The 21,430-nt window shown below is 38.9% G+C and overlaps 1 protein-coding gene across 3 annotated transcripts in view; it reads right to left on the bottom strand.

The window, feature by feature from the left end:
• Nucleotides 1–21,130, bottom strand: part of trps1 (trichorhinophalangeal syndrome I) — a 176,849-nt gene extending 155,719 nt beyond the window's left edge. For 2 of the 3 annotated variants that reach the window (XM_041808723.1, XM_041808725.1), the window contains exon 1: nucleotides 20,819–21,130. The gene's annotated coding sequence lies outside the window, so the exon portion shown is untranslated. Of the gene's footprint in view, nucleotides 1–20,324; nucleotides 20,472–20,818 lie in introns of those variants that run through there. The other variant, XM_041808724.1, reaches the window with a different exon arrangement.
• Nucleotides 21,131–21,430: the final 300 nt, after the last annotated feature.

Here is a 21,430-nt window from a genome sequence, read left to right as displayed (position 1 = left end):
GACTTTTTTTGTTTTAACTAAGAGCGGTGTGATTGCATTTTCCTTTGTGTGAAATTTAATAGGACTGTCGATGTCCTAGAGACAGAGAAAGAGGGATCATGATGTAATGAATACCTGCAGATTTTAACCACTTGAAATATGACATTTGACACTTTCTTGTGCAAATAAATCAGAACACCTCACACAGGCTCATCAGTTTCACAATACTCTCCATATATTGCAGAGAAAATATAATACTGTTGCAATCACTTTATTTACTTCAATTTCTACTTAAGTTGTCTGTTTCATAACTAGCTTAGACTCGACTGGTCTCAGTAGCTGCAATAAAAATGTTGTTTTTGCACACAGTTTGGTTTGTGGCTGGTAAAGGAGAAAAACTTAGCAACCACAGCCAACACAGTCTCCACATTTGCCTTCATGGACGGTGTTAATGTTGCCCCCCCCTTGATGTACGATAGTAGCAGGAAACCAGGAGCTGCATAAATCAACACAGGCCTGTTGATTCTGACCTTGCTCTCCACAGCTAAGATTCTCATACATCAAAAATAATGGAGAACAAACTGGGCTTCAGAGCTCGTTGTAGGCGTAATGGAAGGAACTGGGAGCTGCATAAATCAACATGCTGATTGTTGACGTTTGCATTGCTGTCTTTCCTCCCCAAAAAAATACGGAAAACAAACTGCAGTCTTGCCAGAAACACACACTTTATGCTCTCACACACACCTCACCAGCTTGCTGAAGCCTGCCAGGCAAATCTGATGATTTTTAAGCGTGCACACATGCACACAACCCTGTATGCACGAGTGTTTGGTTTGTCCCTGTCTGGGTAAGCTCAAACATTACGTCAGTCACACACACATCTATGGGCAAAAACATACTACACACTCAACACAACTCTCGCTCTCTTCTATATATATATATATATATATATATATATATATATATATATATATATATATATATATATATAAGCTCACAGACACACTTTCCACTCCTGCAGAATCGGACATTTCCTGCAAACGGCGGGAAAAATGTCTGGACAAACTTAAGACGCACATTTTCGCGTACATGTACAGACACACAACGGAACGTTTTTACCCACAATGTTGACTTTATATTCCTTTCCAGAGCTTTCTATCCGCACACCGGCCAAATGAAGCAGCTTTTCCCAGTTGAACACAATGGGGGAGGCAGCACTTGGAGGTTTGAGGGCCGCAGTGATGTCAATGTGCGGCTGGAGTCCATTCAGAAAGTGGACTTTAATGTCAGTTCTAAACTAAATATGATCACAAGGAGTCACTGTTATTTCTCTCATGCAGGGAATTCACAGCAGTGAGAGCAGACAGGTAATGGGTCGGCTTTCTTTGATGTGATGTTGCAGAAAACTTAAAGGATAGATAATAAGAAAGCTTGTCGCTTCACTCATTGCTCACTCAGAGTTATGCTCTTTAGTTCGATAAAGTCATTTTGTCAGATGACAGATGTGAATAAAACTGCTCTAAAATTTGCCGTTGAAGAAATTCTGAAACAAACCGCTGTGACTTTACACCATCAGATCGCTCTTATTTATTATTTTTTTTAATATCACCCCAAACAGGCCAAGGCAATTAGATCAAGTGTTTTCATGGATGCTGATCCAACAACTATCAGCATTTACCACCCCTCATGATCGAAATGAAATTTCTTTTCGAATGAGCCGTTCGGAGAATTTCATTCCGAATGAAATGTCTACATGAGGCCTTTTAATTCAGACCAGCATTTTTTCTGACTGCAAATGGTCCATGTTACCAAAGCTAATGTGGACTGATTAATTGATAGTTGATCTTAGTATAAAAACAAACACCCCAAATCTTTCTGGCTTTTAGATTTCAGACATGAGCTGCAAATAAATGGCTGAAAAGTAGTCCCACTGGGTCCCACATACTTAACAATCCTACCTTGATTTTTCAGATCTTATATTCATCACCTTCCATGCTTAACCTGGGACTTTCACTGGGTCCATCTCTGGTCTGTCACAGCTGTGCTGCAGTTTGACAGCATGCCCAGACATCTGTCAAACCCCCTGACTGTTTTTTCATCGCTGAGCGCGGAGCAGCATCAACGGACCGCTCGACCCACAAGACCAAAAATTCACATGGTAATTACAGAATTACCCTTGGCCGTGCGAGAAGACACTACTGAAGTGCTGTGAACATGTAACAAACACGTGTGAAGCTGTTGTTCTGAACTGCAGGAGTCCTAGAAGGGTGAAGTTGCTTGGATTTTTCTCTTTCTTTTGATGCAGTGCAGCGGAGTGAGTGGAAACCTATGTGAAACCTATTGGCTTCGTTGCCGTGACAGAGCGGAGACAGACCAAACACGTCCAGTGGAATTTAGGGGTCAGTCTTGCCTTCTGAGGTATTCTAGGTCTAGCTCATCTCCTTTAAATGTCTTCTGAGGATTAGCTTAAAAAAAAAACAGTATACTGTAAAAACTGATAAATAAGATTTGATGCAAGAAAAATCAAACGATATCAATAGTTGTACCAATACCACAAAACAAAAAAGAGGTCATAGGAACCCAACACCAGGTGTTCCCAGTAGGGATGCATGATATTATCAGTATGATATATATTAGCTTAAAAAGTGAATTATGGGTAGGGCCAGTTGTGAAAAATTTCTGTCTATATTTTGCCCTTAAAAATCTACCCATATCAGCTGTAAATATTGGCCACACGAACAAAAAATGTTGTCGTTTTTGGCTAAACCAATGGCATTACATTAGTTGAAGTCTTTTTCTTTCTTAATCCTTATTCCTTACACTTTAAAGGTTGTTTTAAGGACTTCATTGTACATTCTCAGATATTAAATTATGTGTTTTAAGGATCTCTGAACCACGTTCTAATATCAATATCTGTATCAGCTAAATTTACTTTGTAAATATTGGCATATATCAGCAAAAAACCAATATTTTTGCATCTCTTTTTCCAAGAATCAAAGGCAAACTCCTGCTCACTCAGTACATTTACATGCAGTTAGCAAAAAAAAGTAACTGTAAAAGCCTGTGCACAGTGGGTCTGTTTATTCTGTCCAAAATTTCCTAATATTAAAAAAAGAAATTTGATTTCATGTTGTGCTAATAATGTTTACACAGAGACTCCAAAACTTCTTTCTGTTATCTTTTTTTGGAGCAGCGGCTGCAGCTCCCTTTCTCGCTCTCTCTCACTTTGACCTTGCCCATGCCTTATCTGGACATGACCCAATGTTTCCTTTTACATTTTCAATTCAGTACAGAGCCACTGAAACAACATTTCATTTTTACTCTTTGCAGCAGAAGACCATTTTTAACCTTGCAAAGCAGATGGATACATCTCCACATCTTCACCTGAGGGTATGTCTGTGTGGTTGCTGACAATCTTCCAGGTGGCAGTATGCTTAAAAGAATTCAATTTTATTCATCGTCCAAGGCAACGATGTAAACAATTTCCATAATATAGGGTCAAAAACCCTTCGCCATTGTGGGATCACAAACCTAACCAGGACATACAATCCGTAGTTTTATAACTAATAAGCAGTCATGCAGTGACACCTACTACCCATACAGAAAAACTGAACTTGAATTACCCCTTGAAATACCACAAAATTTGGCTCTAACACAATAGATTATCTAGCAGAAAAGGGGCATATCGCCACCAGGTGCAGCAGTTACTGTAGGTCACCTCAGCATCCTCACTGTCTGAATCGCATTATTTTTGTACAGTTTAGACAATGCACCCTCTCTTTTGCACAGCATTTGGTTAAAAATAGCAGAATATCTGTAGTTGTTCTGTTTCTGTACTCTTCTATCATATCAAACCTTAAATAACAGAGATTGTATTGCTTAAAACACAGAGTACCTAAAGGTGTAGAGGAATCAAACATTTTCAAAGCCTTAGAGGAGCAACCAAACTAAACTGACCCTGAAAAATAAAGCAAACTTGTTTTATCTGTTCCTTCAAGACTTGGCGCCTTATTTCAAGTTGCTTTAAGTACCAGACAAGATAAACTCAGAGGACTTCTCTTCTTCACACTTTGTCAAACTAATCCTGAATAGTTTCTGTTAGGTCTGAACAAACCTCTTTGATCATACTTCACAACAGACATCCCAAAAGGTTCAATTAATAAAGTTTTACCCCAGTGTGCTTCAGATGTCTTCAAAAGCAATGTAGGAAGGCATGCATTTCTTGATATCACGCAGGTATTAAATTTTTAAGATGCCCATGTACATAAAAGAACAAAAGCAGGGAGGGAGTGGCCAACTGAAGAGATCACAAAAGTTACAGTTGATGTGTCAAGGCACGTCATCCAAGCTGGTTCCTCAAACCTCCTCCCAATTCAACGCAGCGACTAAACTAACATTTTTATATGGGAGTGGAATAAAACCTAATCACTGAAGTCACTCCCTGACTCCTTTAAAAGAGTAAAAAAGGAGAGATTCTCACAGTTATGTGAAACCAGCATCTGAAAAAAAGGCAGAACTTCAGTGTGAAGCACTAAAAAGCCTAAAAGCCATGTTGCAGAACAAACCCCGAGCCCCCCACTGAGCTTTTCCCCCACCCTGACACACACACCCACACAAACACACACACACACACACACAGGAGCAGAGTAAATTTAACTGTCAGCCGTAAAGTTTTCGACTATAGTGAGTGATCTTTTGGCCCCTCTGCTCTCCCCACTCCTCCTCCTTCTCCTGCGTCTATGCAAATTCAGGGTCTATACGTTCCTCATCCGTCCTTCTGTCCATTCATCCTCTTTTATTTCCTTTCTTGATCTATTTCCACCTTACTGTTCAAATTATTTCCTCTTCCTCCTCTCTTTTATCCTACTTTTACAGACTGCTTCTTTGTCTTACTTCCTCCATCCATTAATCTATTCATCCATCCCTCTTTCTGCCTCTCCACAGGCCAACAGGCGACCCTCTTTTTTCCTTATCTCTCACCTCCCCAGAAATGAAAAACCGTCCTTTCCTCCTCTCTTTTTTTATCCATTCTTCCTAAAGCCCTCACCCCCTCTGTCTACACGCACATATACACACTAGTGACTGAGGGCCTCTGAAACCCACCTTCTCACAAAAGTCTCAAAGACCCCCAGATGTGTGCCCCCTTCATTTCCATTTCAAAAAAGAAACCACCTCCCTCCTCCTATCATCCATCTATCCATGTGTCCACTTCTTCACACCCAGAAGACACTTTAAAAACACACTTTAACATGCTCTGAGCAGCCAGAAGTTTCTTCTTTTTCGTGAGATGATATTAAAAAAAAACATGCTGACCATGACAAATATCACTTATCTGATCCTTCACAGGCGAATTCTTCCCCTTACAGTGGGATCTTTTTTTAAACTCGCTGACAATCACAGTTATTGTGCTTTTATAATAAGGAACATGCTGAGGGTGACCAGTTTCTTCAATCTCTGTGGTCTTCAGATGCTGGTTCAGGACATGAAGGTGAGGCATGAGGAGCTACAGTCTGGTTTAAAAAAACAGGTTAGATTTTATCTCAAAGAAAAAAAAATTAACCTGGAAAAAACAGCAAAACCCTACCTTAGTGATTAATCTTAAAACATACAAAACCATAACATGTCTGTCTTTAAAAAAAACAAACTGAAGGCTCCTGTGAGGAGTTTTTTGATGGTTACAAAGCAGACAAAGTAAAACTGAGACCTTCCCATGGATAACTAAAGCAATTCTATAATAAGCAATGACTTAAACCATTTCTGTACATTTACTTTAACGTTTTAACTGTTTCCACCAAATAGGTACAATAATAGGTAATAATAGCTAAGACTCACTGTTTACCGATACAGTTGACTCTCAAGACACAGCTCGAGATTACTCATCAGAATTCATTGCCTCCACATGAAGCACCAGGATGAGATTAGTCAAGAAAAAATGCACCTCTTTGTCCACATGAGGCAACAAATTTGAATCAGAAAATCTATTTTTATTTGTGCTTGGTTTAACATGAGAGAAAATGTTGGCATAGTGGAAAAGGTGAATAAGTGATGGAAACTCCTTTGGTATTGATAACTTCAACCCATCCAGATACTTTGCCCCAACAATTTTGGTCCGGCCCTTTTCTGGGTGAAAATGTTCCATCACAATGAATGGAGGTAAATGGGAAAGTTTGGGTCATCAGGATGTAAAGCTTAGAATATAAATGCCGTATGCTTGTACAGTTATTCAGAGTCCAAATCCAATAGTTCGTGGGTCATTAATACACCAGTGAATGTGTGAAAATCTGCTCATAGGCAAGCAGTACAGCTCCTGTTGTTGCAGAGCAATCGCAATCTTAAAATCAGTGCAAATGCAGTAACTTCCCAGTCTCTGATAGCTATAATCCTCTCTTGTTTTGGCCCAAAGACAAGAGCTCTTCTTTACTCTCCTTCATCAATTGAGGAAAGAAAACCATGTGGTAAATTACCAGAAAATTTCTACCAGTGCTTCCCAATCTACTTCCATTTAAACATGGAGCTGGCTTTGATACTGATGGGGCCTGGTCACTTTGGAGAGCAGGAAGTAACGTTGCACTGGTTCTATCAATTGGCAATCTACTTGACTGATTTCAAACATTGGTATCAGATTGGACAAAGGTGTGGGTTTTGTAAATGTGATGTTCTGCTGGTGAATTATTGGCCCAGGAAGACCGAAGCAGTGAATATCTTTCCAACTTCACCCAAGTCCTGCACAGTGTTGTTTTTTGTTAACTAAAACTATGACTAAAAATGTTCTTTGACAGCCTTTCTTTCCATGACAAAAACTAGACTTAGACTAACAATAGATCTGTGATGACTAAAACTGACAAAAACTAAGTTTCGTTTTCGTCAAGATGACTAAAACTAGACTAAAATGTAATGTGGTTTTCGTTGGACATTCAAAATCTGTGATATTTCTCCACTGTTGGTAAATCTGTCAAAAAACAATGCATCTATGTATATCTATTCTGCCTCTCAGCTGTAGACAACAAGGACCCCAGGTTTAGAAGGATGCATAGAACACACAACCATGATTTGCTACCAGATTTAGGCAAAAGAATAAATGCTTGGGCTATAAGTAAAGACTAAAATGTGAGGACTTTTTATGGACTAAAACTAGACCAAAATGTTTTGAGTTTTCGTCAACTAAAACTAGACTTAAACTAAAAAGGACCGAAATGACTTAAATATGGCTAAAACTAAAATGCATTTCATTTAAAGACTAAAACGACACCTAAAATAAAAATAGCTGCCAAAATTAACGCTGGTCCTGCAGCCTGCATCACTACCCATCCAGAGTTCCCTGCCTTGTTGAATCCTGGTGTTTTATGGACCTTCTTTAACTGAAGATAAATTAGAGAAACTGACTCCAACCAGAAGACCTGAATGGAAAAACGTCATCCTGGTAAATTTAAGGCTGTCGTTTTATGCCACTAATAGTGGATAATCAGACAACCTACAGTCAGTATGATATTTTTACCATCTGAAAACATTGTTCCAGCTGCTGAGGTGGACAACTGAGCTGAAAAAAACTGAGCTTTATTTGGTGTGTTTTTTTCTCAGCTGCTTAGATACAGTGAGGCAAAAGAGCACATAGCTGGTAGCCAAAGCTCGCACAGTAACACAGTGCCATTCACAGAGGCTTACTGGGTGAAAAATGAAATGCTCATAAAATGTTTGATATAGCATGCAATTAAGCCAGCATTGTTTTTGATGTTGAGCATCTATACCTGGCTGTGGCACCAGCTCCCCAAGTGCATCCCATTTGTAGGGGCAACTCTCACTGAAATCTCTGTAGGCTAACGGCACTACTATTGCCAACTACCTCATACAATCCAACTTCAAAAACACTGAAATACCCCTTTAGCATAATACGGAATCAATTCCTTAAAAACAATAAAGTCACTGTACTACTTAATCATATCTTGCTGGTTCTTGATTAAAGATCGATACCCCTCTCCACTGCAGGTCTTCTTTGGAATTGTTATGGACACAGCAAGTAGCAGTGGCATATTGTAGTTGGTTTGAAAAGCTGCCAGGAAAAAAATACAGCAAGACAACCATGGAAAACACAGGAGTCAGCATATTGTTATGCTTTATGCATACAGTAGAGTCCATCCTGCAGGCTATTATGGGTGTTTTTATTATTTTCATGATACCAGCAATGACCCTCTTCTTACTTCCCCACCTACCATGAGCACAGGGGATGAAAAGGGCCCATGCTGTGCAACAACTTTTTGAACAGACAGGACACATCTAAAATTGACTTCATAACTCTATGCTGATGATACCCAGTTCTCTGGCCCTGTTGCATTCACATCTCCTAGACAGTGTGCCCGAGTTCCCATGAATCGTGCCTGAAACAGCCTCTTGAAGGGGGTCATGCTGCCCTACTGTAGACTTGCCCTCACACCAGCGGTAATTTTGACAGCTATTCTTACTTTCAGTCTCAGTCTTAGTTCTTAGATTAAATGCCTTTTAGTTTAAGTCACATTTAAGTCATTTCTGTCCTGTACAGTTTTATTCAAGTTTTAGTCTGTCAAAAGACCTCACATTTAAGTCTATACTTTCAGGCCAAGCACTAAGTGTCTCGCCTGAATCTGGTACCAAGTCATGTTTGTGTGTTCTATGCACCCTGCCAACCTGGGGTCCCTGCTCTCTACAGCTGAGAGGAAGAACAGCTACAGATGCATTGTATTTTGACAGATTTAGCCACAGTGGACAAATACCATGGATTCTGAATGTCAAACAAACACTAAATTACATTTCAGTCTAGTTTTAGTCATCTTGATGAAAACTTACCTTAATTTTAGTCAGTTTTAGTCCTCAAAGATCTATTTCTGGCTAGCCTTAGTCTAGTCCAGCGATCCCCAAATGGCGGCCCGCGGGCCACTTCCGGCCCGCAAGTGTCACCTGGCCCACGAGACATTTGTGAAAAAAGACGGAAATTTAAAAAATAAATGAATTTTTAATTTTTACCCTCTTAGGTGTTTTAAATACAAATTTTCACTCATTTCTCATGATCTTTCTATAATTATAGCAAGGAAAGGCCGTTATACTATGCAATAAATGAGTTAGATATGGTACATTGAACTCTCTTTAGAACAGGGAGGAGCATCGTAAAAAGACGCACAGCAGACTGCTTCATCACCTCAACTCTGCAAACATGCTGCCCAAAAAGAGGCTGATACAGACTGCATGACTGCATTAAGACTGAAGGAGAAGTATTTATTGTCTAATTTATTATTGATTATTTTGTTGAAGATGAAGAATTTAACCACCGTGCGCACCTGCACGAACTCCGATAGAGTCCAGCCCTTCCTGCACCTCTGATAGGTTTTTTGCATCTCCGACCTTAACAAATGTCAGAGTTTTTGCCTTGTAAAACTAAACTTCTATCCCTGTGGGGGATTTAAACAGCTGCTCTCAAGATAGCAAACACTTTCCCTGCGTAACAGTCTGTCAGCCCCAAATGCAGACATCGTATCTCACTTTGGTGATTCAGTTCAATGTCAGCCAGATTTAATCCCTCATTATAAAGAATCTGTAATGCCAAACTAATATCAACTACATTTATTTACATACAATTTAATTTTATGTCAACAAGACGGGCAATTATGGTCTCGATCATTAACGTTTAAACGGGACATAGTTTATAAATCCTATGTATTTAACTCCAGGTCTCGTCAAAATATGGTAAAAATTACTCTCATAACAGTAAAACAAACTGTTTATAACTGAAAATGTATTCCTAACCTGGACACAGGCTGTCCTATGACATGAGAGATCGGCATTTTTGGTCTTGGTGCAGCACTTACAGACATAACTTTGATGCGCCACTTCATGACGTGTGCAGGGAAGTCAGGGGGACTCAGAGAGAATGGACATGCATAAGAACGACTGTTGTGGCTCAGACATGTACTTATATGTACCTATAAGTCAAGTTTTCACTCAGTAGGTGAGTATTTATAGCTCTTTGAGCAGTAATAGCACAGCAGTCAGGGAAATATCTTCTCCTCTCACTCTCTTTCTGGACTCTGCACTCATTCTAAGTCGGGTGAAATAATCTTAAGGTCTGATCAGATATTGTGGACAATAGGTTGCCATTTTAAAGTCATTAACAGTCATGTTGAATGAATGTTTCTAATGAATATTCCAGTCTTGTAAATTTAGCATCAGTGGGTCTTAAAAATGTTAAAAATGCGAAAATTTTGGCCCCCTGAAAAAACTAATTGGGGAACCCTGGTCTAGTCTTTCTAATGGAAGAAAGGCTGTCAACGAACATTTTTAGTCGTTGTTTTAGTCAACGAATAAACACTGATTTCATATTGACCAAACTGTATCAGACCTTGGGGTCAAGTGTATTAGGACCTGGCCCCTGAAACCACTTTAAATGTGAACCCTTCACTGTTAAAACTATTCAACAGCACCCAAGATGACTCCGATTGCAATTTGATGGAGTGCAACTGAAAGTCAAGTGAGCAAAATCTAAAACATCTACCTGGACCAAAAGGTTGTGGCTATCTGCCCAAAGTTAACTGAATCGTTCAACATCAAAGACCCTCAATTATATTTCATACACACATAAAACCAAGCTTTTAGAACCAGGACAAGATGCTACACATCTAAATATGCCGATTAAGCACTCTTTAGTGGAGTCAGAGAAGATAAATCCCTGCGTCTTTCAAAGTGTGCATGGTTTGAAGAGAAGCCCTGAGGGCATCAGCTCTAAATGTCTGCAGGGCTGTATCCTCTAAAGCCCAGAGCTGCTACGCCAGCATCACTTAAAAACCAAGCCCAGCCCCACCCTGCAGAGCACAGGTGAAGCAGCTTGCTGTTTTTAACTGCTTTCCACCGCTTCATTCAGATTTGGGTCAAAATGTCAAGTTGGACTGGAGGCGAATTTGTAGGGTGTCATATCTCCCAGCGCTCCGTTCTTTTTGTCTCCCTGCTGTGCAGCGGCTCGCCAAAGTTACATGAATAAAATAACACAACGGGCCAGACTGTCTATTCATGAATTATAGTTTCTAAATCCACCCATAATCTGTATTTTAATGTTTTTCTACTAAAGTCCAAACACAGCCAGAAAAATGCAGAAAAAATCTGCAGGGTCTGGTGTGGCGATTCGCTTAACCGAAGAAAAAAAATATGTTAGTTGTTTAAATCATAGTTTTAATTTGACGGGACGCCATAAAAAAGTCTGCCCCTTATTACACATGCACAAACACGCACGACAGAGACACACAGTCATGAACACACAGTGAGGACAAAGACTACTTTGAAAAGTTACTCAGCCACCAGATGTTTTAGCCAGATCCCAGACTACAATACTAATGGGGCTGCATGTGCGCATGAGAAAGAGAGAGAGGGCCAAAGAGTTTCAAAATTAGTCCCTTTCTTCTGCAGGTATAAAACAGAGTCTCAAACTTTGCTGTCTTCCACACAGACACAAAGTACAGGGAGAGTACATAAAGCCACATTAGTTTGTAAAAACATGTCACAGCTTAAAGGATGAATGTTATATGTGCACAAAGAGGCCGGCTCTAGCGATAACCCTATAGGAGCACAAGAAAAAGGCGCAGAAGAAAGTGCCACATCAAATCTTGGGAGACATATTATTGCGACTTGAGAGGGCTCACAATTGCAAACAAACGTCAGCGTGTATTTACACTTGAAACAAAAGTTCAATGCAATTTGCGAGCGAGTAAATCAAGTATTTTGACAGTGCTTACAGTGTGATCAGGCACACGTGATGCTTAAAGTCTTTCATGTCGTCAAATGCGCTGAAAATGAGAGATTTAGGGATAAAGAAACGGAGTGAGAGAGAAGGAAAAAGAGCAAACACAGACATGAAAAAGCTGCTAATTTGTCAGACATGAAATCTGACTGCATCTATGCAAGAGTGCGTATGAGTTCTTGGTTTGACTGTTGACAGCGAAGACAGTTAACCACCAGTTCAGAAATAAACAATCAGTGAGTCATAACAGATGAGACAGATTTGAGCACAACGGAAGGAGATAAGCGCTAAAAGACTGTTAAACAACTGATAGCCTTCAATCAACAATGCTGATCTGTCTGGAGGGGAAGGCAACACTGTAGGAAATGCATCAGAAGTTGTGCAATTCTCATTCATTTTAGATGGGATTGCATTTCGGTGAAATATGTAGAGTCACAGAGGTGTCAGTCATGCTTTTAATTGATTTAAATTTGGCTTGTTAGTAGCACAAGGGGGGATAGTTATTGTAGCTTTATGAGTCATGCACAGAATAACTTGTTGATCTAACACACTTGCTAAACTTTCAAAAAAAACTACAATGTACCAGGTGTATGATTCAGTTATTCATGATCAAATGATTTTCTTTCATCGAACCTAGCCTCATTCAACTTCTACCCATGCAGCTCCCTCAATTAAAACACATAAAACCTGCAAACTTCTACTCACGTAAAGTCTTGCTGAATTAAACACACTTTCACTTGAGGAAAATGCTTGGGTAGTCTCTCCATCTGCATGCCGCACAGGCTTTTCAGCTTCGACACAAAGAGGCTTACAACATAAATCACATTCAAATTTATGCCACTTATGCCGCTTTCACATTTTCCGTTGATAATTTTTGCTGTACGCCTGCTGTGTGCTGTAGAAAAAAAAATCACAGATGAAGACGCACTCATGGAACACTTGAGTACAGTGTATAAATGTATACTTCACAGTGAAATTTGAATGCACTTTCGCAGCTTGATGTACTCTCAAATCAAAGAAATTCCCTTAACTACATACATTAGTGTGCCTAGACTGGCTTTTTAATGTACCTGCATTTTGAGAATCATCTTCCAGCCATTAAGCTGGCTTCTTATAATCTTACAAAACACTGCTTTTGTATTACTCTATTTTATCTCATTCTTCCAAACAATTTGACATCAATTCAACTTGCATTTTAACACCTTTTTGTATTTCTTAGGGCAAAAAAGGATAAGAAAAGTAACTTTAAAAAGCTGCCACTTTTAAAAAAACTAATGTTACAAAGTTTGTAAGTAGTCTGTAACCTCAGCAGCCTTTTATATCTCCTTGTTTATGCCACTGGTTTAATTCTAAATAAGACAAGCTTGACATTTTATAGCATTATAGGCAAAAACTGAATCTTGTTAGAGAAAAAAAATGCTTAAATGACCTTTAAAACAAATTCAGGCTGCTTGTTTACTGTGATGGATTAACTTTTAATACATTTCTAAGAGTCATATTAAAGGTAACCAAACAGACTCTTATATCCACATCTGTATTAAATGTACTCTGACAACTCTGGGGATACTGCACAGGAGACCTGAAACAACCCAAACAAAAGATTCTGGCTGCAGTGTTCACAAGCTAAAGTACCCATGAGGTCCTGATATGACATTTGCAGGTACATTTGGGGCTCTCCGTTTACTTAAGAATAGTCTTCCTATGACTGGATTTAATATTAAGAAAGTGCATCCCTTCTGATCCAGCAATTCCATTCCCCGTTAATGATTTTTGCTGCAGGTTTTGGCTCATTATTTATCACCGTCAGTTCTTGTAATTGGGCTTTACCTCTTTTAAAGTGGGGCTTCATTTCCAAGCCATAAAGAGGATGGTTTTTATAACTTATTATTACAACAAGGCCAGTGGATACAATAAATTAAACTACATTTTAATTGTGTAAATAAGCTTCTGGACTATATTTGGTCTCAATACAAACATATTGAGAAACGTCTTTTAACAAAGAGTTCATGCAAATAAGCCAAAGCTTCCAAACTTTTCTTATTAAAACCTCTGTGACACGAACATTAAAAACACATGCCGGCTTTGTTTATTCGCACAAAATCGGATCAGACTTCCAAGACCAAACACACTCAGTATATTTGGTTTCAAGATACGTACTGACCACTGTTTATAGGAAAGCTACATATTTCTCATTATGACAAACATTCAAAAACATGCAAGGCCTTTTTTGTGTCTCTTTAGAACCAGTCAAAGCTCGACAGAAATGGCAGAGAGGTTGAAATCTGAAGACAATCAGTGCAGAATGTTTGGGATGGATGCAAAATGTGTAACTTGTGACTGTTGGATAAAAGCATAAAGTCAGAGCTGTCAAACATGAGAAATGTACACAAAAACCCACCATTGTGAAGTTTAATTGAATATTCTTTCTTTCAAGAATACCTTCGTTTTAGAAACCAGCACAGAACAAAGGAGCATTTGTTCATATTTAATTAGAATTAGATTTATTGATTAGCCTTCAGGAAAAAAATAATCCTTTTTTGTTTTATACAAGGTCAGCTCTCTCATGAATGACTGATAACTGAACACCAAAAGAAGCAGGCAAGACTCAAAACATATCACGGACAAAGAAAGCAAGCTTTGACAGAAAACTACAGGAGACAAAGTTTGCATTTAAAGTAATGTTATTAAATACAGCTAGGGATGCGCAGTCTTATCAGTATATTATCAATGAACAATAGCTAAGAAAGGAAATTATCAGTATTGGCAGATCTGAAAAACTCTCATGTTTACAATGTATCAGCAGTAGGGGATGTGCTTTTTTAAATTAGTATTTGAAAGTATTAGTATTTATTGTTTATGATTGAATAATACCCACAGATGGAAGCTTCAAAGCAATCAAGTGACAAAAAGTAACAAAGAGCCAAAGGGGGGGGGGGGGATACAAAAGGGTTTTAAGTTGACAAAAGGTTACCAACAGCCAATAGAGGAAAAAAAGTTAGGAAAAGTCATCAGGGGACACAAACTTACAAAGACCATCAGGTAACAAAAAGTTACGAAGAGCCATCAGGTAACAAAATGTTACGAAGAGCCATCAGGTTACAAAAATTTACGAAGAGCCATCAGGTAACATAAAAGTTACGAAGAGGCATCAGGTAACAAAAAGTTACGAAGAGCCATCAGGTTATATAAAAGTTACGAAGAGCCATCAGGTAACAAAAAGTTATGGAGAGCCATAGGGGACACAGAATTATAAAGACCATGAAGTAACAAAAAGTTGCAAAGACCAATCAAGGGACACAAAGTTACAAAGAGCCAACAGGGGAAAAGAAGTTACAAAGAGTTTTCAGTTGACAAAAAGTTACGAAGAGTAGCAGAAACTTATGGAGAGCAATGTAATGTTGTGAGGGTTTTTTGTCTTACAACCTTAGTTTCTTTAGCCACAAGACTACCCTACTTACTTTGCCATCCCGTTCTACTTCTATACGCCTAAAGCCTCCCAACCACTGCCACTTTATCAGCCTCCACTGTATCGTGACACAGGGATTATTTACTCCCTGAGATCAAAGGCAGAAAAACTGTCCCATATTTAGGATTTGTCCGTCCCAAAAACACTAAAAGACGGGAGGAAAAAAGAATCATTTCACCCTAAACTAAGACCATGTGCTCGTTATCTGAAGCAGGCCGTCTAAAAGACAGACTTAAAAGTCTAAAATAAACCAAAGACATTAGAGGCAAAGTCAAGCCTAAACAAGGCTGTGCTAACCACAGACAGAGCAGGGATGACATTTTAGGCATTTAGCAGACACTCTTTTCCACTGTGACTTCCAGTAAATGTAATAGAAGAAAAGGCTTAAATCCTTATATCATCGTCCTTACAAGCAGCTAATACAAAGCAATGAAAGAGCCAAAACAATGCCTCCAGACAGTGAAATAAGTTAGAATTGTGTCTCTGGGATATGAGCAAAACAAGTGACTGGGTAATAAAGGAGTGCAAGCCACAGAGACATGTACCAAGAGAGCCAGAAGCTTTACAAAAAGGTTTCTCTTTTTTCTTTTAAATAAACTATCCGTGACAAATGGAGCTTTTCCTTTATCTGAACTGCAGGCAGCGCTGAGATGAACAACGGCTGATTGCTCTAATAGATGCTATCTTTTCCTGCTTATTGGACACAATGAGGGTTAAGGCAGTTCAAAAATAAATGGGATCAGAAATAGGAAAGAGATGAAAGTTGTGCCTACACATGACGGAAAACAATTTAAAGCTTAAAAGAAACATATCCCTTCAGATCTTTTTTATCTGTAACATGACTGTAACTGATTTATTGCAAATATCAAATTTGTAATGCAGCAGCTTTATACGGAGGTTTGAGATGCTCTGTAAATGTCAGCTGTGCTTTATTTTTAACAAAGCTTGCATCATGCATCTTTTTATATTGCACAAGAAAAAGCTCAAAAGAAGAACTCAAAAGTCAAACTTTTTTCCAACAGCAAAAATCAAGGCTTTAGTAAACATCTGGTGCCACTTACAGTCACTCAAGAAACGGTTAGCTGGTTAAACTGAAAGAATACAAAATATTAGGTTAACTAGTCCAGCCTGAGGGCCCACTACCAACTGTTTAATGAGAAAATGCAGCCCAAATTTCTTACATTTTCAACCACTCAGATGTTTTTAACAAAAAGCGGGGCATTTCGGACCTTAAATGGGACAAAACATGATTGAACAAAGAGGCAGAAAAAAATGAAGATGTTTAAAAATAAACTGCAGTTACAAAATCCTGAGAATTAAACGTATGCTTAAATTTCATGTTACTCTGTCGTTTTATTCTGCTGAAATCTTGAGTAATTAACATATGAGAAAACCAGCTATTATCATAACATAATACTATAAACAAGCTGAAAGCTGAAAAAATACTTATCAAAGCAAAATGGAGTAAAATAAAGTGTATCCATGTCAGGTTTGAGCTTCCATACATCATAGACTTGTTGTCACAATTTTCTTTCCCCCAGCGACACAGTTACATCCAGTCAAAACAGCTCTGAGACCAACTAGTGGGTTCTGACCCACCTGCTTTCAAGGACACCTTAAGATTGGAGAGTAGTGCCTACTTTGCTAACATGCTAATTAGAGCTGGGCAGTTAATTAAGTTTAAATCGCAATTACAATTTTGGCTTCCTACAAACACAAAACATGATAATCAAGATTAAACGATTACAGTATGGCAAGCTGCGTTGCACTTGTTTCGCCCATATTTTTTATCATGGATGGTAAAGGAAGTGCACCCTTCCTTTACGGTCGCTGTTCTGCTCCTCCCACCGAAACAGCTCTCACTTCAATCTAAGTGAGGAGCAGAGAGAGCCAAGGCACATACTCTGATCAGTTTGAGAAGCGAGAGAGCTGAAGAAGATGGCAGAAGGGCAGAAGTTAGTTAACAAAGAAGGTAAAAAGGCCTCATTCTTATAGAACCACTCTGGTTCTGGCTGCATAATGACGTTATTCAATCTTCTGAACTCACACACATAGTGGTATAATAATCATGTTCTCAGTACCAACCAAAATAATCATGATTATAAATTTTGCCATAACTGAGCAGCCTAAGACACAGCCTACCCACAAAATATAGCTTTACATAATCGTAATAATAGGCCTCCAATCATTAAAGTACATTATGAAAGACTGATAAAAGACGCATAGACTATAAAGAGAAAAGGGGACAGCAGTAAGTGAGAGAGTGAGGTTATAAACTAGGAGTTATTATTGAAACTCCTCTGTAATAATGGCAGGTACTGTGATGCAAATAAAATCCAAGCTGCCCTAAAACAGCTACAGTTTCATGTACGAGGTACTGTTTCAGTTCAGCACGTTTTATTGACTGTACCATTTGAGCAAAAGTTTCAGAAACTTAATCAATCCTGTAAACTTTTTCAGATGAACTTTTACACAGCACAGGTGAGTTTATGAATTTTACTGCAAAAGGTCTCCACCAAATATTTACATAAAGGTTTAAGTATTGAACTGTACAATTTAGCTCAAGAAAGCTTTTATAATGTTTGTTTTGCTGGTTTTCATTGCCTTGATTTTACCTTTTTTGAAAATGACACCAACATTAGGAATTTTGTCACAATGCTTCATAAAGATGTAGCAAAGCTTAGTTATTAATTTTACATCAAAAACTGGAGGAGTGTGACAGAAAATACAGTTTTTAACACACATTTCCTAGCTCATAGCATCAAGCCGCCTGGACTCTTTCTCTCCATCTCAAACTTTTTTTTCCCCTTGCGATGCAGCGCTGCTTCGAAACGACCAAAGAAAATTGCATGGCAGCCCACAAAATCACTACAGTTGTTCCTCGTGTCTTACAGAACATCCAACCATCAATAAAACACAGGAGATACATTCCAGCTAGTTGAACAGGACATTTCTGACTTCCCTCACTCCATGTGTTCTCTCTCTCTCTCTCTCTCCCTCACTGATTCTGTCTTTCTCTCTCAAAACTTTCTCTCTTCCCAGTTCCACCGCAGAGACTTCACATATTGCAGCCATATGAGTAAGCCATGGCTCTCTCCACAGACACACAGACAGGAAAAAGTGCCGTGGTGCTCTCTCCCACTCTGTCTCTCACACACATACGGGAAGGAGTTTTACAAGCAGAGGTTCTCTTTAGGAAGTCGTCAACTGTTTTGACGTTTAATAGCAGCTACGAACAAGGCCATAAGATACAATAATATCCAGTGTCTGGAAAGAGGAAAAAGTTTTTGAAGTTACAGTGCTTGACTGATTCAAGTGTTTTATCAAAATGTTTGAGAATCTTATTAAAAGTAAGTAAAAGTTGAATACAGGCATTTAACAAGGATTAAAGCAGGCGATAGTTGGACGTACAGCTGTTGAACGATAAAAGAGAGACTACGTATGAGGCAGGAGTGTGTTAAAAACAAACCTCAACAGGCTAGATGGACATGATAAGGCTGAACAAACTGACTGAAAAGTATTACAAATTTAATACAAATATTGTCTGAGTAAAGCATTTTATTCTAACCTTATTATTGTTAAGAGTACTGAACTACACAACTCATGGATAATGCTTATTATATAACAAGAAAGATATATAGCACTAGAAAAACTTTCAGAAAAGTTTTATATGCTCTATTATTTAAAAAATATTACTCCTATTAAAATTGAACAACTATTGTGACTTTTCGAAGGCTTTTGAGTCGAGAAAAAAATTCCGAAAGCTCTTTTTTACCATCCTGAATACTACAGAAGACTTTGGTTATGCAAAACTTCCGTGCCGAGAAAGTTCAATCAAATACAAAGAGCTGCAATAGTGTGATGAAAAGCAAAATAAATTCCAAAAGTTTCACACATCAGTTTCTTTTTTTCAAAATCCTCGCATTTTATGAACAGGGATTTGACTATATCATTTCCCCATGGGTAAAAGGCTCAAAACTTTAAAAAAAAAAAAAAAAGTTTCCAAAGTTACTGAAGAAATAGCCGTCCCGGATAACTTTTGGGGAAATTTTGAAGTACAAATTATTCAAAACTTTTAAGGATATCAGTTTAATTCTTGATTTCTCTTCTAAAATAGAAATTCAGTATTATAGGAGTGCAATGAAGCATACAATAAATATTTGTTTACATTTAAAGGATTCTTGTAAAAGACATCACAGTTTTCTGACTCATCTGAAAATTAAATTTGTCACGGTCCACTTTTTAACTTTTCTGAACAAGTGTTTAGTCACATTAAAGCCTCACATGCCTGCTCAAGAGTTAGAATATTACTGAGGTTATCTGCTGAATAAAAGTCGTCCCACACATAAGCAGTTGTTTGGGGGCCAGAATTGAAGAACTGTGAAGAACTATGTAAAAAGCTTCCTTGCAGTGTGTGCCTCATTGTACTGGCTTCACATACTCTTCTCTCCCCACAGAGTTGTCATGCCTACCCGGCTCCCTTATCTCAAAGGAACATCACAGTTACTTACAACAGAGGGGGGGGCAACTTTTTCAAAGTTGAGTGGAAATGCAACTCAGGCTTCCCGGCATCACTCAGGGAAAGTTTCACAACAACAACAAATAAATAAGTGCGCGACATGTGAGCTAATAAGTTGGTCTTTTAAGCTGATAAGGCAAGATGTTTAGGGGGAATCTTTTACGACATTTCACATCCACCATGCGCTCGCGAGCTCGCTAACAATGAAAGAGGTGCAAAAACAGCGCCATATCGGCTGTAAACCGCTGGATAAACACAACCTCTTTGATGTTGAGCTGCAACACTTGTCAACTTTTAGCCTCCGAAAACTTAAAGCATCTAACTGTGTTCGTCTTTCAGCTCCAAACTCGTTCCCTCTTTCTCTAAGACGTGCGTCACTCAGAGGACCAAAAAGTCTGAACTTGAGTATCAAGTTTGCACTCTCAAAAGTTATGAAAAGTTATTAATGATAATAACTAAAAGTTCAACACCGCAGTCTCGCGAGTGTTACTTTGAAGTGAGAAAATCACTCCAAACTTTGCGCATTGTAACAGCTCGGTGAGGATGCCACTAAGCGTAAATAAATGTCAAAAAACGAGAAACAAAACTTATTAAAGAAACAAACCTACTTGAGTCGAGTAAGTCACTCCACGTCCCTTTGCTGTTGCCTTCAAACTCAAGTCTCAAATCAAAGCAGTAGCCGTCCCCAGTAGCCCCCTCAATTTGTATTTCTGTGGCGTTTGGGTGTCCTAACCTAAATGTAAATTGCCATGTGAATTCAAAGCGGTGCTGCTCTTTTCCTCTCTCTCATTCAGCAGCCTTCCTTACCGACGCTGCTCAGGCCGTTAGTTACATAAGACGCAAACCGACTGCTGCCCGTCGTAAAACTACTAACGGCTAACAGAGCAATATTTTGCCTCCTAAAACGCACCACCGAAAACCCGGCTTCCTTTTTAAGACGATTTTCCCACTTGTCCGCGAGCATGCATTTCGCCATCTACAACTCCAACCGTGCATCGCGGGTGCATTTTTTAACCGTTTACAATGTCACTGCACCAGAGAGGGCTGTATGCTATGCATGGTGTGCATTTGTGTTAGTAGTGTTTCTTTTGGTGCTGCTTACCTGTTGATCAAAATAAGCATTAGCCTCTGTTCTCTCAGTGTGTGTCTCTTTCAGCAGCCTGTTAAGATGGTGGCTGGCTGGCTGCTTGGCTGGTTGGCTGGCTGGTTCGTCTCTTTGTGGGCTTTTTGTTTGTTGATGATGTCGGACGGGGTGACTGTCTTGGCTTTCTCTTTTTTTCTTTGGTCTGGGAGGGAAAGAGAGATAGTTAAGGCTTCACGGCAGCACTGATACCGACTGATTAGTGAGTTAGGTGTTGTAATATTCCGATGTTATAGTTTGTTATTCGGCTGCCCCAGAGCCCGGATTTGCTGGTCAAAGCAAATCAAAGCAGAGCAGCTCGTTATCTGTTATTTTTTTGTACAGACTAGTGTTATCGCTTTGCTGTGACAGGACCTCTCTGCCCGTCTCTCTGTAGGCTGTGGGCATTACGTCAGAGGAGGAAGACACAGCAGCTCTATTAATATCAAGAAGCCACCCGAAGACTGAGTCTTAAAGTGACACACACTATAATCTGACTTATTTACACGGTTGATACTAAACTAAATCAACTACTCATCGAAAATAAAGAAGTCTGACTCTTAAAGAGACACACACTCAGCCACTGTTTTAAAA

Source organism: Cheilinus undulatus, linkage group 16 (assembly GCF_018320785.1).
Source record: "Cheilinus undulatus linkage group 16, ASM1832078v1, whole genome shotgun sequence".
NCBI classification, from domain to species: Eukaryota; Metazoa; Chordata; class Actinopteri; order Labriformes; family Labridae; genus Cheilinus; species Cheilinus undulatus.
Note: the sequence above shows the minus strand (reverse complement) of the source record. Positions and strands in the feature narration are given on the sequence as shown.